Source organism: Artibeus jamaicensis, unplaced genomic scaffold (genome assembly GCF_021234435.1).
Source record: "Artibeus jamaicensis isolate MK-2021 breed Jamaican fruit bat unplaced genomic scaffold, CSHL_Jam_final scaffold_1964, whole genome shotgun sequence".
NCBI lineage: Eukaryota > Metazoa > Chordata > Mammalia > Chiroptera > Phyllostomidae > Artibeus > Artibeus jamaicensis.
The window spans coordinates 17,538,416-17,556,794 of record NW_026522030.1 but is presented as its reverse complement, the minus strand read 5'-3'; positions in this window follow the sequence as shown (position 1 = coordinate 17,556,794).

Genomic DNA, 18,379 nt, shown 5'->3' with positions numbered 1-18,379 from the left:
GAAAATGTCACTGTATTGTACGCCTGAGACTAACGTAATGAACATAACATTTATACCATCTACACCTAAATAAGCACAAGCAAGCAAATACTTCATTGCCCTTGATTCTTCTCCTTGGGCTTACAATCAATGGGTTGTGAAAGATGAAAGGAGGGGAAGACCGTAGGTTCTTTTTCTTTGTCACTGGGGAGGCGGCAGGGGCTCTGGGAATGTAGGACACCAGTTCTCAATGAGCGTACAAGCTATGGGAGCAGAAGACTGTCATGTTATAAATTTCCGAACCACAGACGAGCGGGCGTCGAACAAGCCGTTCGAACAGTAAGTGCCGACCCCTGAGAGTGCTTGCGCAGCATGTGACCCAGCGCAGTTGGTTCGGTGACGCTGTCCTGGAGGACAACCGCATATCATCAGGTCAGCGGTGTTTAGGGGTTCCACTGGGAAAAGTCCCCCCACGCAGCTGACTGGTGCCATCCTCTGCTCTCAGTCAAGGGGGAGCAGCGTCACCACACAGGACTTGTGCCCATCTGTCAGTTCAGATGAAGGGCCACATCACAGGGTCAGTAATGCCTCCTGGGCAGAGACATGAGCTGAGCAGCTGTCCCTGCCATGTCAGCCAGGGCAGGTCCTCTTACCAAGGTTGCCAGGTCACCATGGGGAGTGTGAGGCCCCCTGTGGTTGAAAGGGTATGTGGGTGTCACGGCTACGGTCAGAGGGAAGCAGGGAACCTGCTCTTGGCCCCTCACATAGATACGAATCCAGGAAGCTAGAAAGGAAGCCATTCAAGTCAGCATGGAGGATACTCCCAGTATCTTCTGTGGCCAGAGGATGGATCCTCGGTGCACTCAGGGACCAGCTGGGAGAAGAGATAGGAGCCGAACTGGTTGCAGTCAAACAAATCCTAGATTGCAGAACATCTCTGAGCCTCATTTACCTCTTTTGCAGGGAGAATAAAAGGAGACGAGGCATCAAGATGCCCTGTAAATTAAGTGATGTTACATGCACCTCAGGCATTATTTGCCTGAGAAATTTTTGTGTTTAATGTATTTATCAGCAAGTTGAAGAAAATACTGGTTGCAGGCTTATCAGATGTGTGCAGAAAAAAACAGCTGAGAGGGCTGGTGGAGACCCAGGCGAGGGGGATCGCAGATGACAGGATCTGAAAACCTCACGATGCCCTGGGCTGGGGGCTTCTCGGCACGACTCTCAGAAAGTACCCTGAAAGGAGCCCCATCTCTCAGGATAGAAGTGGCTGCTGTCTCGCTGGGGCACCGGCTCAGAGCCCCTCCGTCTGGGCACTGTTGACACGAAGGAGCAGATAACAGTGGCAGGGCTGCCCAGGGTCGGGCAGGTTGCTCAGCAGGTCTCTGGCTCTGCCGGCCCCCTAATGCCGGTAGTGGCCACCCCTCCTCCCCTTGTGACAAACAAATGCCCCTGGGGGACAAAATCACCCCTGGGTGAAACCAGTTCTCCAGCTTCCCTCCGGGCAATTGTCTGTCTGCTTCATAAGTGGCTCTGGTCATGTTGAAGCACAGGGGCTCCTTAAACAAGCAAAGCTTTTCCCCATCCTTTCCACACCTTCGCATACATAGACCGCCCCCCACCCTCCCCAGGCCTTCCCAGCTCCAGAAAATCCTGCTGGTCTTTGAAAACACATCTCAAGCATCTGTTCCATGAGGTCATCGCCTCTGAGGCTCCCAGACGCTAGTGTCCTCACTGCATGGTAGTTTTTGTTGTTGTTGTTTTGTTTTTGGCTTATGATTGTCTCTCTCACTGGACTATAAGCTTCCTGAGGGAAAACCCTGGATCTCACTCATCTTTGCTCCCCAGTGCCCAGTACTCAGCCTGGCTCAGAGGTGGGCCCAGTAAACCCTTGTCAAGCAATGCCATTGCAGGACTATCCACTGGCTGGTCACAGGACCTTACATGCTCTAGTCCGAATGAGAACACTTTTTGGATCTTAATGAAGCAGAGAGCCTAGGACTCCGTCCTCACGCAGCACAGCACCGTGGCGTCTCCTATGCAGAGAAAAGCCGAATTCATATTATTTTAATCTCCTGGGCACTTGAGAGATGCAGGGCAGTTTCCTCCCAGGAGAACCCTTGCAGACTCTGTCCCTGAGAAAACACTTGGGTGGCTGCCATAGGTAGCACTTCCTCCTGGAGAGATGCTGGGGAAGGGCTAGGAGCCCAGCCAGCCTTCCCCTGTGTCCCTCTGGAGCGTCAGTGCAAATGCGATCCCTCCCGTCCAGGAGCAAAGCCTGGCCCTGCAGCTCCCAGCACCCTTGGCGACGGGACTTTCTCCAGCTTTCCCCTCTGCATTGTCAAAACGGGAACAGACTGCGCGGAAGGAACATGTTTGGTGCTGAGCCCGGAGTCAGGGCAATATGCGGCAGATCCAGACAATCTGCTCTGCTCCTCCCAAGGAGAGGGGAAAGGCTTTTATGACTTGGTGGCGACCAAGTCAGCTATGGGAAAATCTCTGGGTGACCAAAGCTGAGCAAAGCAAGAGATGCACGCCCTGCAATGATGCACCTTGGGAAAGACAATAAAGAGCCTCTTTCATGAGATGCCCAGGCTTCATTTTGTCTGTGTGTGTGCGCATTGGTAGTGATATGCATGCATTAAAAGAAAACTTGTGGACTCTTGATAACAAGCCCTCAAGTCCAGTTTCCGCCTAGTGCTTGAACTGCATTGATGGTCCGGTCCACACGGGACCCCCTCCCTGCCCCTGTCTCTCCTGGGTGCCTTCAATGACAGGGACCTCTCACAGTTGGTAGCTCTGCCTGGTAGAAAGCTTTTGGTTACTCTGATGACTTAGCCTTTTGTCTTGAGTCCAATTGTTCGTTCCACCTGGCATTCGTCCAGTCCTTCTTCCCCAGGAAAGACTTTCAGAGACAATCACTTTACCACCCGAATCTATTCTTCTGGCCAAACAGACCCTCTCCTTTCAACTGTCCTCCCTGTGACACAGTTTTGTGTCTGCTCCCTTCCTGATCACCCTTTTCTTGTCACCACAATAGGTAACTCGACACCCCAGTTGTCTGGAGCTCTCAGAGAGCGTGTGCTATTGGGGTTTGGAGAGTGTTCCAGAGGGTGGAGGAGCTACCCCTTCAGCAGGGCAGTTTGAAAAAGTGCGGCAGGGAGAGTTGGAGCAGGATGCAGGCGGCTTTCAGAGTGTGCACATCTCCACCGATTCCCTCTGACATTTCTCATCACCTCTGACTTCATCTCGACACTTCTCCCCACCTGCTTCCTGGCACCTCTTGGCTATTCCACCTTGGTCGTCTTGACTTTCTGTGCCATCCCCGAAAGAGCCAGGACCAAGGAGAGGAAGCCACGGATGTTAGGTCACCTGTGGACACGAGACGCACTAACGAATGGCTGAGTAGTTCAACAAAGGGAAGGGTGACCTTCCCTGGGAGCCAGCCCTCCACCCTGACAGCGTCAAGCACAGGCGCGTGGCAGGAGTGTCCTCGAGGTGACAGCACACAGGAATCTGCTAGAGTTGGGACCTGGTGTGCCCACTCTCTCCCAGTCTTGTGATTTCACAATTGTGGCCAAGATCGCACAACGGGGTTTTGTGTGAAGAGGGGACCCCTGGGTGTCCTTGTGACAGTCATGGGGGAGGGGACAGAAAGCTGGTTCCTTCGGTCAGACAGCTGTGGGGCCAGAGACTGAGTGCACAGCAGCTAGAGTCCGGGGCTGAGTCCAGCCCCCGGAGAGGAGGGAACAGCCCGCACAGCGTGGTGATGGGGGAGAAGAGGAAGGGCACAGCTCTGCCTCCTGTGTCTGGAGGATGTGGAAGGCGTGGGGCTGGAGTGTCCGCAGACTGGCCTTCTCTCTCAGGAGGGCAGCTGGCCCTGCGGTGGGTCTGGGAGTGTTTGCAGTTCTGGAAGGTGTAGCCGTACAGTCTGGGGCATTGTCCTGGGACCGTGTGCCACCTTCCCACACTGAGTGGTCACCGGGCTTATCCCAGATGTGGAATGTCAGGGTCCACACAGAATCTTGAACTCAGACCTGGGAGGGCCACATCTCTCCAGGGCAGCCCCGCAGAGGCAGGTGTTCCCCACCCCACGCTGCCCCTCGGCCCCTTCCAGAATGCCCCTGTGTTTGATCAAAGGACTTGAGAGATGGAAATTACCTCCACCGTCAGGTGGATAAGTGCTTCCTTCTGTCCCCACCCCACTGCTTCCCTTTGAATGACAGGATGCCCACCATCTTCTGAGACAGTTCATCCCACCTCTGAATGGCTTTGACCTGAAATTTGCTTATCTGGGTGCCCCATAGAACATCTTCTGCTTCATCCCGCATCCCACATTATCGAGGAATCAGATGTTACTTATTGTTATTGTTAATGATAAAGACCAATAGCGACAGTTTGGTCAGTACTACCCTGGGCACTGGGTAGAGTACCTTATAAACTAAACACAGACATTGGGCTCACAAAAACCCCAGCTCCCCCTGAATCACAGCTGAAATGTCTAGTCTTCCTGTTTCAGTGTGTCGAGTCCAGACTCAGGTCTTAAGCCACCAACCCCAGCTGTGTCCTTGAGTGATGAGGACAGAGTCTCCCTGCAGAAGGCCATGGTCACAAGGACTGTGTGTCTTCCTGAGGCTTTTCTGGAAGTCAGTCCTGTGGGAATGACGTTAAAGGTCCTGGCTTCCCCCAGGGGCACCACAGAGCATCCTTAGAACTTCCCGCTCATCTAGTGCCAAGGGGCTGGTCCAAAGACGGGTGCTCTGGGGAGTCCGGGAGCAATGGAGACCCTTCTCTGGCCGCCATGGACAGCAGGGAGAAGCAGTGAGAGTCAGAGGTCAGGGTCCCTGGAAGCAGAGTCTGAAACGTGCTTTAGGTACTTGTGGTTTGTGGAGGGAGTGCTTCTCAGGAGAAACCTCCCGTGGAGGGAGTTGGGCAGGCAGGGTAAAGAAGAAAAAAGGTGAACGCAGATGTGATCGAGGAAAGGCTAGCATACAAAATAGAAGGGTCTGGTTATATTTGCATTTCAAATAACATGAGGAATATTTTCACTGCAAGTATGTTCAAAATTTTGCATGGGACATACTTACAACAAATAGGTGTGCTTTGTTTATCTGAAATGTAAATTTATCTGGATACCCTGTATTTTTATTTTCTAAGTCAGGCAACCCAGCCTAGGTTGACCAATCAGCTCTGTTTGCCTAAAAACTGAGGGATTTTCTAGAATGTGGAACTTTCTGTGCTAAAACCAGAGTAGGCAAAGGGCATGGTTGGTCACCTAAATGGAGATCTCAGGTAAAGCCTAGCCTTGGCCTGATCTTTGGGGAGGGGGTGGAAGTGAGCCTGATGTTCTGAAGCCTAAAGCACTCTGCAGCACTGTCCCCCCTTGTATGTCCCTGTGTCACCTGGTCATTGCCTAGACTGGTGGTACTCGGGTGGTGGGTGAGCGGAGAAAGCGGTCAACTCCCGAAGAGGCCGCAGCTGTCTCACAAGAGCAATTCCCCTGAGAAAGGGGCAGGTGTAAGTCATTAATGAGCAAACAGCTCACACTGACAGCAGCAGGGGGCAGGGGGCGTGGGTCCCCCGAAGGGGACTAGAGCGGGGCACTGAGAAGGAATGAGAAGTAAGCCTGATTCCACTCGTATTGATCAACCATGTAGCCCCTCTGTTCTCGGCTGGGCGTACAGGCAATTCAGCACCAGCCAGCCTGGGACGTGATCACAAAGTGCCCTGAGAGTCTAGAGAAGGAGGGACATTACTCCTGGCTGGGAAAAAGAGGACCAGAACGGATTTCCCAGAGGGAGTAATGTCTGTACGAGGTCTTGAAAACAAATGGGAATTTGACAAGAGTCAAGGGTGGGGAGGCCAGGTGGTAGTGGTGGGAAAGGTGTGGCCAAGGGCATGAAGGTCAAAGTCGTAGAGGTCATGGTATAGATGTATAGCAGTGTAACACGGTCTCCTCATCCAGTCCTCTAAGAAGCAGTTCCGTGGGGCTTGAATTCCTTTCTCACAAGTCCCTAAGCTGGTAAGCCCAGGCCATGCCAGGTTACTGATTCTAGGGCAGGTTTTGTCTGAACTGACAAAGCATCTGGCGCATGCAAAGGGTTGAATGATTTATTTTATGCCCCAAGCTAATGCTCTGGAAAAGCACTGGCGGCCCTCCTGACCTGGGGATGCCTGGGCACCTGGGGAACGTCCCAGCCCCTGGCGGGGGAGGCCCTGCCACCCGGCCCTGGCCCAGGTCCATGGGAAGACAAGCTTCCTTCTCACCTTTCCAGTATATCCTGAAACCAGAAGCCCCACGACACTGGCTCCTCTGTCACTGCTCTGGGATTTCGGCTCTGGCTGCAGCAGGACACCCACAGTGCCGAGAAGCCTGAGAAGCTACTGGGACAAAGGTGCAGGGAGGGTCAGCCGGGGAGAGCGATGGGATCCAGCCCAGATCAGTGTCCCCATTTCTGGGCTGAGCTGGGCCTGGCGTTGGTTGAGTTCAGCATCTGAGCCTCCCACTGGCTCTGCAGTTTCTTTTCAGTCCTTTGCTGAGGGAAACAGGACCCTCGGGTCCTTATTTCAACCACTTACTTGCAGTGTGACCATGAACATGTCACTTGGTCTTGGGAACCCCCCTTTTACATCTATACTCATGATGCAACCGACAGTCTTGCAGCATTTGCCAGCTTGGAAAGCAGCACAGTCACCTAAATTCTCTCCCTTACACTTTGTTGCAGATTATGAAGTGGTGAGTGGGCAAGGTGGTATTGTCTCTGTCTTAAGGAGGAATAAATTAACTATAAGCAGTGTGACTTGCCCTGATGTTACAGCTGCTCGACCCCTGGGCTTTTAAGGCCCCCGACTCTGGGACAGCAAGGATACAGTAATTAGAGAGAGTCTCCAGGAAATGTCTGAGACAGAGTCAGCAACTCAAAACCCTGAGGGGGGGGCCTGTGGGGCATTTGCTCTCCATGAGTTTCCTGACGCTCGCAGAAGCGTGGCTAGGGGGGGGGGCGTCCTACCAATGGCCCTGTGTCCGTTCCTACTATAGTCGGATGCAAATTCAAATCTCAGCCACCTTTCCCCTTAGACGTCCAATAAAAATATTTCACTCTGAAGCCACAGTCCACATTGGCTGTTGGGAGAAACAAAATAAGATCCGGTGACATGGGTTCTCTGGGACCCTCAGGAGGTGAGAAGGAAGCAGCAGGGGAAGTGTGGGATTGGGGCCAGCGTGCCATTTGTGGCCAGACTCGTAGCTCTAAGTCCCAGTAAAGCCACTCACCAGCCCAGAGAGTTTAGGGTGGTCACTTCTCTGGGCCTCCATGTCTTCAACCTGTAAACTGGGAGCTCGTAGGATCCCCCCCACCGGCACCCTTGTTGGGCTCCGGGTTTCCACAGAGTCTGCACAGTGCTTGGCCACAGTGAGCACTTATTACCTGTCGTTTACATTGGTTTGATTTTTTTCACTCCCTTTCCCTTAAGTGGATCATGAATCTATAAGGTATGAAACCCCCTTTCATCAAAGTAAATCTGATAAGGTTAATCTGATAGAATTAACTTCTAAGCTAAAAAATAAAAAGACTCTGTATCACACACACACACACACACACACACACACACAACTAGAATGCCAAGGAGAAGGAGGGCCAGGCTGTGAGAGTCCCAGGTCCCACCCAGACAAACTTGGCCATATGGAGCTTCCGGAACTGCGCTCTGTGTTTGCCACTGCCGCTCCACCCCCACCCCACACCCCCGCCAGCAGGCACTGAAAACAGTCCACAAGCCCAGGTGGCCACCCTGCCCACTCCACTCTACGAGGACGAGGCCCTGGGTGTCCCCAGAACAACCCCGAAAACACAGCCGCCAAAGACCTCTCATTCCGATTTCCTCTTGGGAAAAGAAAGGAAGGAAATCAGAGAAAGGAATGAAAAAGAAACAAGAAAGGAAAACGATGGAAGGCAGGAGGAAAGGGGAGAGAGACCTGGTGGAAGTGTGAAATCAAAATAATAGACTCAGGATGGTGAGATGCATGTGAACAGAGTGTGACGTGGGCAACCCCCACAAATAGACCTTCTGTTAAAAATAGCCTTTGTCTAAATGTGGAAAGGGTGTAAATATAGTAGCGGTTTCGGCTTACTACGGAGCGCCCCAGCTCCGAGTAACAGAGGCTTATTATAGGACGCGTGCGTCAGCAGCAGGAGAGCGCGAGGGCAGATACACAGCCCCGGGGTGTGGGTACAGTACCCTCCACGCCAGATGTCCAGGGGGGTCAGCCCCCCGGCATCTCCCTGCGGTAAAGCGGGAGGTGGATTGCTCTGAAATGCTGTCACAGAACTCTGCTGGGCGGAAAACTCGAGCCTGAGCTGGGGGGGGGGGAGGAAGGAAGGAAGGAAGGGAGGGAGGGAGGGAGGGAGGGAGGGAGGGAGGGAAGGAAGGAAGGAAGGAAGGAAGGAAGGAAGGAAGGAAGGAAGGAAGGAAGGAAGGAAGGAAGGAAGGAAGGAAGGAAGGAAGGAATCGCAGTGCTGTAAAGGATCTGGGGAGGATTGTCTTGGAAACCCTGCTCGTTTTCATGCGGAGTCTCACTGGGCAGCGGCAGGGTGGTTCTCAGGCCAGTGGGCTGCCACTCCTGGACACAGCAGGAGGTTTTCAAAGGAAGCCCCTGGAACAGCCACCAGCATGTAGACAAACCAGTTTCCTCAGCCCCGAGCTCAAGGCACAAAGCCCCTAGAAACCTCTGAAAAGTGCCAGGAAGAAATTTGATGCAAGTCATTAAAAAAAAAGGCCTGGGTTTTTAGCTCTATGTCTCTGACATCATTTAGCAGGTCTGCAGGGCACGGAGGCTGGGTGGTGGCTGGGCAGCAGGTGTGGCTGAGGGTGCTGCCTTCCTGGTCTGAAGCACAATGGAGGGGAACAGAATTGTTCTGTGGGAGGTGCGTCCAAGGGCTGACTGTCTGAGTCAGTAACTTGCTCTGGTTGTGAGTCGCTTGTCTCACCCCTTTAGGAGATTCTCACCCCTTTAACCCAAGTCATCTCTCCTCCCTGCTCACCACCTGACCCTGAATAGATCACACTGTATCACAAACAACTCACCACACACACACACACACACACACACACCCAGTATTCAGTCAGAAGTCGCCTCCTCATTTCCAGCAATAGCCCTGGCACTTTTGCCCCTGCCCTGGCCCCTTGCTCCCATAGCCATCTGGCTCCTTCTTTTCACTCCCTCACCTTCAGCTTGCCCCTTGGACTAAACCAGACCTGGCTTTCTGTCCCAGGGGGATCTTCAGCTTCTTCTTAGACATGGTCGGGCCTTGCTTTCTGGTTCTGCCATCTTGGGTGGCCACGCCACTGATTGAGCTGTTGCCCCAGGAGAATGCCCTTATCATCTCTCACCTATATCACCATTCAAGACTTGTCCCTCTTGCCTCTTCCCCAAATCATCCCTGGAAACCACCTTTCCAAAATGAAGGCCCAACAGTGCCATTGTCCCACTCAAAATGTGGACAGTGGGTCCCCATGACCTATAAGACCACACCTTGTAAAGCCCTGACTTGCCTGCCCATTGGCTTTTCTAGCTGTGTCTCCTGCTACCCTACCCCCTGCAGTCCGTCCATAGGCTCTGGAGATGAGCTCTTGTCCTCTGGGCAGGTCCCCTCTTTGTACCTTTGCTGGGGACCAGGCCATTTCCTTAGGCTGCTATGCTTCTCCTCCAAATCCTTACACTTCAAAATCCTACCCACCTTTCAAGGCTCCAGCTCTGGAAAGCTTTACCTCTTCTGGGACGTCCTACTGGGCCTCTTCTCCCACAACCGCCACCTCCTTTTTCACTCCTACCCCAAATCCCAAGTCACTTTCGTATACTTGGGAAATGAGTTAAAATACCCAGTGTCATGTCTGGGTGAGGTGCCCTTTCATGCGTTCCAACAGAGCCACATGTCTCCCTCCCAGAATGCTTAGCATTCTGGGTCGGAGCTGCCTGGGTAACCACTGACCTCCCCCACTGGTCTATGACTGTCTCGGGGCAGCAGGGTCTGGGTGACCTTGTTCATGCTGTACCCCCAGTGCCTACCATACAGTGCCTGGTTTTTGCACTAAATGAAACAGGCCTCTAGGGCTCTCTACTTCTGCTATGGACTGAGTGTGTACGTCCACTGCATCCCCACTCTCCAATTCATATGTTGAAGCCCTAATCCCCAATGTGATGGTATTTGGAGATGGAGCCTTTGAGAGGTAATTATGATGGAGCCTATAGGATTAGCGTTCTTATGAGACCAGAGAGAGCTTTCTCTCTCTGCTTTCTCTCCCAGCCACATGAGGACACAGTAAGAAGATACCAAATTAGGAAGAGGGCTTTTACCAGAACCTAACCATGCTGGGACCCTGATCTGGGCCTTCTAGCCTCCAGGCTGTGAGAAAAAAAAAGACTGTTGTGTGAGTCACCCAGTCTATAGTATTGGCTATAGCGAGTGAAGACAACTTCCTGACCTTGTACAGATGTTCCCATCCATTTCTTGGGCCTGCTATTTACCCCAGACTCTACCATTTGGCCCCTGATATAAAGATGAGGACCACCCAGATACAACCTTGAGATGCTGGGCCTGGAGTCAGAAGAACTGGGTTGGAGTCTCCCCTCCACAGCTTCTTAGCTATCTGTCTAGGGGCAAGTCACTTTACCTCTCTGAGTGGCTTCCTCTGCTGTGAAAAAAGGTAACACCACTCCCTGTGTGGGGTTGCTGTGAGAATTCAGTGAGAGAGTAGAGCTGAAAGCATCTGGCAAATTGTTCAGGGCTCTCCAAACATCGAGGCCATCCACACAGCCCTCACCCACTCAGGGCGGTGCTTTGGAAACCTGCCCAGATGCTGGCGATGTTGACTCCAGCTGCCATTTGGGCCCATAAGAATATCCTAGAAAGTACTTTTGCCACCTCTCTGCATTAACAGCTTGAGATCTCCAGACACGTCTGATTACCAGAACCCCTTTGAGTACGCGATAGTTTTCTTTCTCAAAATTCTTAAAAAGAAAACAGGCTTTTGAATGGCAGTCAGAACTGGCAGGAGCTGGATTCTCATTGTGAACCGAGGAAGGAGGCTGTGAAAGGAAATGGGAAGAAAGTGGATATGCTGATAGCCAGGCTGGTGCTCTTCCAGGTAAGTCTACCTGCCCTGGCCCCAAGTGGCCCTCCTGGGCCGGGCTGGTCCTGCAGGCTCCCAGGGTACAGCAGAACTAACAGCAGAACAGCCCGGAACACCCAGTAGTTGGGCAGATCCCATCTTCTGCCCAGAGAGCATTAGTACAGTGGAAAGAGCCTGGCACTGGGTTCAGCAGGGCCCAGCTCCTGTCTCTGTTCTGGCCCCTTCTTACCGGAGTCAACTCAACCGAGGTCCTACCCTGTTAGAACCTCAGTTCTTCATCTGTAAAATGGGATCACTCTGGTAAGAACCCAAACAAAAGGTGAATCTTTGTGAAATCCCAAGCTCCGTACCTGTGCTCATATGGTAATTCAGACTAATTTTAAATCAATTTCTCCAGACTAGTGTTTCATACTGCCAGGAAACAAAGACAAATGATTCAGTAGAGTGTTGGAGAAGATTAAAAAAAAACAACAACAAACCTCCCAAATAGGAGAAAACAAGCTCCACAGGGCAGGCTAAGAAACTTGCCATGGTAACCAAAATTTGGGGGAAGGACAAGGAAAGGATCTCCTGTAGGGTTGGACCAGAAGAATCAGAGCTGTCAATGGCACAGAATCTTCAGCATTTGCGTCATTGTCTATTAGTCAGAAATTCTTACAGTTAGCATGCAATGTATGTTTCCAGATGACATATACTAATAGAAGTATATTGGGGGTGCTTCTGGAAGCATCTTTTTTCATCAGCCATTGATCTATAATCAATCTATGTACAACATATGTCCCTCCTTTGTCTTAATTTTTCTTGTATATGCACACACACGAGGTTCCATGCAACAAATAGTCAAATGAATAAGTGGGGAGCGTGGTGTGGTGGAGAGAATGAGAGCTCAGATTTTGAAGAAAAATATTCCTGGTTTAACACATTGTTCTGCCTTGTATTATGTATTATCCGAGTGGCATGGTGGGAGAAGCATAAAAGCCAAAAAGAAGATAGTATCTGGACATCTATTTATCCACCTCAAAGTTGGTTGCAAAGATGACAGATATTGTATGTTAAATGCTTAGCATGGTGCTAATGGCATCACTGTATAAATTGACATACACATGAATATAAGTGCTAATGCAAACATGCAGATATATACATGCAAACTGCTCATATACATGCACACTGACAAATAAACATGCATCCCTACACATGTGTGCATTCAAGCAGAGAGAGACACAGAGCACATGGACTTTCGCTATGCAATGTAATGAAGAGGTGGGAAATAATGTATGGTCCTGAGCAGTCACTGAGCCGGAGTTCCTGCACTGTTCTGGGTGAGGAGACCATGGGGGTGGGGTACAAGGCTCCTGGAGTGTTGAGACCACGCACCTGATGTGGGTACCCAAGTGAAAGATGTCAGGACTGGGTAGTTGTGACAATGCATCTTGCAGGCAGGGAGCCACTTTGAGCAAGGAGCCCAGCTGCTGCGCGTTCATATATGAGGCCACACTTCCTTAGGGCTGTTTCCAGCCGACCAGTGACAGGGATGTTAAGGCACACTTCTCTTCAAGGGACATGGGGCTTCCCTGACAGGAGACTTTGGCTTGAGGACTTTCCTGACAGCCTTGCTGAGCCATCCTAGAGCACAAGATGGCCCAGGACGCTTCTGCTCAACCACCCGTCTCTCTGCATTGGAGTTGGATTGATTTGTGTGGTGTGACGGCTCTCCCGGCTTCTTCCAGCTCACTCATTTTCTCTCAGGTGTTTCCCTGAGTGTAAATCCACGTGTGTTTAGTCTTGTTTTGGTGTCTGCTTCTAACACCGTAGGGGAAGGTGAAATCCCAGATCACAGAGAAGTGACCCTCTGGATCCTGGGAGCCTGAGGAGAGAGCACAGACTGGTGTCTCCAGTCAGGCATGCTGTGCTCCATTTAACCTGTGCCACCACAATGCCTGGTGTGTCTGTAAGGTGAGGAACCTGAGGTCTGGGAAAATCTATGACTTGCCCAAGGTCATAGGATCTGAAAGTAGCAGAGCCTGGTCAGGAACCCGGACTTCCAACCCCTAAACCCCTACTCTTTTGCTCTTTGCTGCCCACTGAATACCCTACAGAGAGCACCCACAAGCGTGATAGCATAGCCTCTATTTCCCCTGTGATAAGGCACAAATTCCCCTGTGAATACATTCCCCCCCCCGCCCCGCCCCTGCTTCCTTTCTCAAATGAGCCCCTAAGACTCAGAAAGGCCAGATCAATTGCCCAAGGTCAGCAGATGCCAGGGCAGGAATTATAACCCAGGTCTCCTGACTCCTAGCTCAGGGCCATATCCCTATTGTCCCCCTTCCAAGACACTTTAGTCCCTGCAAAAAAAAAAAAAAAAAAAAAACACCCTGGGAGTTGCCTGCTGTACCTGCCACTGCCCATAAATTCTCATTTCGCCTCTCTCCCTGGGAGCACAGCACCAGGGCGAGGGAGGGCCCGACTGGGCCTACCCTACAGCAGCCCGGGCCGGCCTGGGTGTGCGGAGAAGCTCCTGCTCCCACCGTTGGAAGTGCGCCCGCTCAGCCGCCTTCCTTCTTGCTTGAAAGTGCTCTAGAGTTTCTGTGCTCACAATGCATTTCTTTGGAAGTCTGCCCTCTGAGGGTTGCCATGGTGACTATTTTGATACTGCATGCTAGAAAAAGCCGAGGCACCTGCTGGTCACACCACCAAAACTTGTCTCTCTGAAAAATCAGCAGATGGCATTTGTCAGAAATTCCTACTTCTTGATTAATTTGGGAAAAAGAAGGGTGTGCGGCAGGGCTGATATCCTTTAACCTGGATGGGCTGTGCTGGGGTTCGGGGGAAGAAGTGAAATTGCTGTGCACACCCCCTCAAGCTTCCTTTGAAGTGGTGGGTTATTTAGTTTTCCCAGAGAGGCTAAGAAGTTTGGTGATTTGAATTCTAGTAGATGAAAACAAGAGGAAGACCATGATGTTGCTTTCCTGTTGAGAAGGGCTGATATTTTAGGGCCAGTTCCGGAAAAGCCCATAGCTCCCTTCTAGTAACTTTCATGAATTCGCAAATATCCCTCCGGTGGAGTCCAGATTTTAATTAGCATGAAGTGAAAAAAAATCCTGAGTTTGACTCGAATCCCATCCCTACTGCCTATGAACTGTTTGATCTTTGACCAGTCCCTTAGACCATCTAAACCTCCGTTTTCTCAATTGTAAGACAGTGATGACAATACTATTATTATTATCGTTTTTATTTACTAGAATTCTATGTAGACATGGAGGGATTGACCAATCCATATGCTGGTGTATTTTTTTACATGTAACTGTGCTCATGAAAATAAACCAGTTAATTTCACTGTTTCAGTCTGGGCAGTGATGTTACAGTTGATGTAGCATAAAAAAAATCACCTTAAACATCTGGGTCCATGTTGTATGGTGTGTCTCTTATTTAATTGTTATCTTGCTCTGCTTTTCTAGGCACTTGTCTCTCTCAGTCTTACATCCTGGCCTGCTCAGTTTGCTATACTATTTGTTCCCAGAGTTACTTAGCAAACTTTGTGGTTGTGAGCCTGTTCCGTAAGCATATATTGAGATGAGAATACTACGTCATAATTTGGGGCTAGGCAGTTTGAAAATCAGTTCTGTAGTTTTCCACCCTTCTGTCACCTATTGGGTCTCTATGGAGAATGAGCCTCGGGTTCTGTAAGGAGGCCTGATAAGTCGGGGTTGGCAAAACCTAGGCGACCATCCTCCTATGGCCATTTCAGATATGGCTCATCAATGGTAGCATTCTTCCACTGAGGTCCTGAAGGGCATGGGAAAGTTCCTGAATGTAGTGATGAAGGAGCTACCGAGAGTTCACCCGAGTTAGTTAGCACAGGAAAGGGGGAAAATCTGTTCATCAGCCAAGGCATAGGGGAAAGAACCCATGAGTGGAAAGCAGGAAAGCTAAGACTAATCTCAGTTCTGCCTTTAACTAGCTATGTGAACTTGGACTAATCATTGCTTCTCTGAGGCTCAGTTTCCGTATTTGAAATGGGCTGGGGAGAGAGAGAGAGAGACTGAATAGTCATTTACTTCCTTCCAGTTCTAAAAGTCTCCACACTCTCACCACCTGTTCCCACACCTCTTACCACATACACACATCCTCCCACTAGGTGGGCTTCCGACCCCCAGTCCAGGCTCTGATCTGTTCCTTTCCTGGAACTTGTCCAAATGATCAGAGTTTATCAAACAGCCTGGGGTGGCTGAGTGTGAAATAAAACATTATCAGACACTTAGAATTACCAAATCATAGCATTTCTGAGCTGCAAGTCAACTTGAAGCACACTGAGCTGAATCCTTCATGTTGAAGATGAGGAAACTAGAACAAGAGGTTTGGTGACTTCCCTGAGGTCACTCAGCATGTTACCAAGTGAATCCGGTCTCCATTTGGGAGTCCATCAGGTCTGAGACCAGGCGGTCTCTGGATCATGTGACCTGGGCTCCACCAATCAGATGTGCCTGTGGAAGAATCCGGAAGTGAACTAGGAGGAAGGGGGGCTGCTCAGAACCCATGCCTTCACCAGATTGGCAGTGGAGGTGTGCAGCCTTGGGGGTGTCAGAGCCTGAGGTTCTGGTGTTTTCCAATGCTCACTGTGTTTGGTGAGAGCCATGGTGTCAGTGACCAGGGATGCTGTCAGTGGGGAGATGGTCTTCGATGATACAATCTCATTTCATGGTCTGGGCATTTTTCCTGGGTGGCTACCTTTATACTAGACTCTTTGACTGTCTTGGAGATTTTGTGGACTAGCTAATATTCTTTAATAAAAGAATAAATTCTCTTTCCACTGAAATAAGCTAGGTCGGGTTCTGCTGTTTATACCGAGGGTCCTGACTGGTGCACCAATCCTTGAAAGGAAAGGAAATTCTAAATATAAATGCCACTTTGCAGACACTTGTTAATCCTCTCTCTTCTCCTCCGCCCTCCTGCCTTTCCTCTGTCAAGCTTGTCAGACTCATCAAGGCAGCTCATCACTGAAGCATTGTGGGACCTGTGGAAAAGGATGTGTTGGATCTAAATCCCCACAAAATGACACCGATTGTTTGAAAACGCTTACAAAGAGGCATGCTCCTCAATGGGGAGGGACTCTCAAGGGTTTGTGAAGGCTGCCAGGGGTTGGGTCAAGGAGGGTACAGATGTCCTTTTAACACCTCCCATCTGCCCTGTTTGAGACTGTAAAATATTAGCAAGAATAACATAGGAGAATTTTCCCTGGCTCATGTATGAACTTGAATCAGAGTTGATTTCCAGGTTGACTATCCTGTTCTTTCCCTAGACCCTTCATTGGAAGGATTCGTGCTTTGCAGCAAGAGGTACCTACAGACTCATTTGCTTGGAAGGGCCTCCTACGCAATGACAAAGCAATAACAGACAATCCAAAAACAAAGGAAAAACAAACAGGAGAGGAAATAAAGCATAGCACAGAAAAGGAGGGGTTGAAAACTTCTGGTTTGGGTTCTCCTTACCCAAACTCCACAAACGGCAATTGTTCATACAACTCTTTTGGCCACGAATCCCAATGGGCAGAGGGTGGTAGTAGGTAGAGCAAGTCCCAAGTTCAAGCATCAACTCCCCCATTTATGAGATGTATGGTCTTGGGCTATTTGGGCAAATACCCTAGCCTTCAGAGGTTTTCTGTATTTTATAAATTGTGTTGAACATATGTAACATTTAATTATGTATCCATATATATACAATCGGCCCTATATTCTCATTATGTGTGATGGTTGTGTTCTAGAGCATTGCTGGGAATGCTGTTTTAGCAAATCCCAAACTGCTGCTTCTGGGGGAAATACGAGGCTAGGTTCAAGTGCACCTCATCAGACTCAATCTGGTTACAACATGGTTGTCACCTGTAAAACGCAACCTTGTTTCATGTACGTGTCTGTTTAGCGACACCTTACTTAGTATTACTGTTGATTCACTTACTCATGAACTCCCAGCCAATAGCACTATTACTCGTGTCTGGAAGAAGTTCGTCTACTACACATATTTTCTCTGTAAGGCACATCGCAGCCTCCTTGTGTACTGTGCTTGGGGACGTTGTAAACAGCAAAATCACTAACAAAAAAGGCACCACAATGAATGACACTAAATAGATTGTGAAAAGGACACTCATTTATAGTATGAGTGTTGAGACAAGGAGGCAGAGTGTCGCTTTGTTTGACCTCAGCTGTGAACGTGCAACTGGTAACTTACATTCTCACCTCTCTGTCCATTTCTGCAAAGACCATGAAAGTGCTGTGAATTTGATCTTGGGTTACCAATACATTTTAGGAAGTAGGTAAATTAGCACATATGGTATCTGTGAATAATGAGGATCAATGACTTTAATACTTATCTATTGCTACGTTGCCTCCTTTTATTTTTGTCAGGACACAATGCATAGAATATGGAACAAACCTTCGGGCACTGGAAAAATGAGTGCAAAGGTTGAAGAACACCATGCCTGCTGGGTCCCAGCTCACCCTTCAGGCATCAGCGGAGGTGCCGCCTCTCTCAGGAAGTCTTGCGTCAGAGGTGAGGACCTAGCCGTAAATGCCTGTAAGAATGAGTTCCTGAGATGCCTGGATAGGATGGAAGCAAGAGAAGGTCAAGAGAAAAACTTGTTTGCCTCAGTCAATTTCTCCCCTTGTCCAGAAATCTAGATGCGAGGGCACATATCACCAAGTGGCAAAACCAAAATTTGCATCCAGAATCATCCAGAGTTAGCAGCCTTAACCTCTAGAATATACTAATACCAAATTTTGTCACATCGTCATTGACACAAAAGCATGTCACTTAAAAATTCCTGTAGAGAACTCATGGACCCTTGAGGGCACATCTCTGCACCTCCCCCATCACCCCAGGTGGAGAAACAGTGATTTATTAGAGTCCCTCTGAAGTACACTAAAGGCTGTACACCCCTTTTCCTGCTGCCTTCACACCATCATCCCCAGGTCTAGAAGAAGGTGACATGATGGCTCCAAGATGAGACAAGATGACAACAGCATGGGGTGAAGGCTTCTCACTGTGGGATCGTGTGAGCCTGGAATGAGCTGGCTCCCTGGAACGTTAGGGGTAAAGATGCAAGCCAGGAACTGGACAAGCACCAGCTGAGAGCACCAAAGAGGCTGCCGAGAAGGGGACACTCCCTGGTGGCCTCACCCCAGCCCTGTTTCCCCTCCACTGGCTGTGAATTTGTGGGGACCTGGAGTCCCTGGGCCACACCAGTGTCCCCTGCAACTGGTAACCCGTGGAACTCATTCACTCC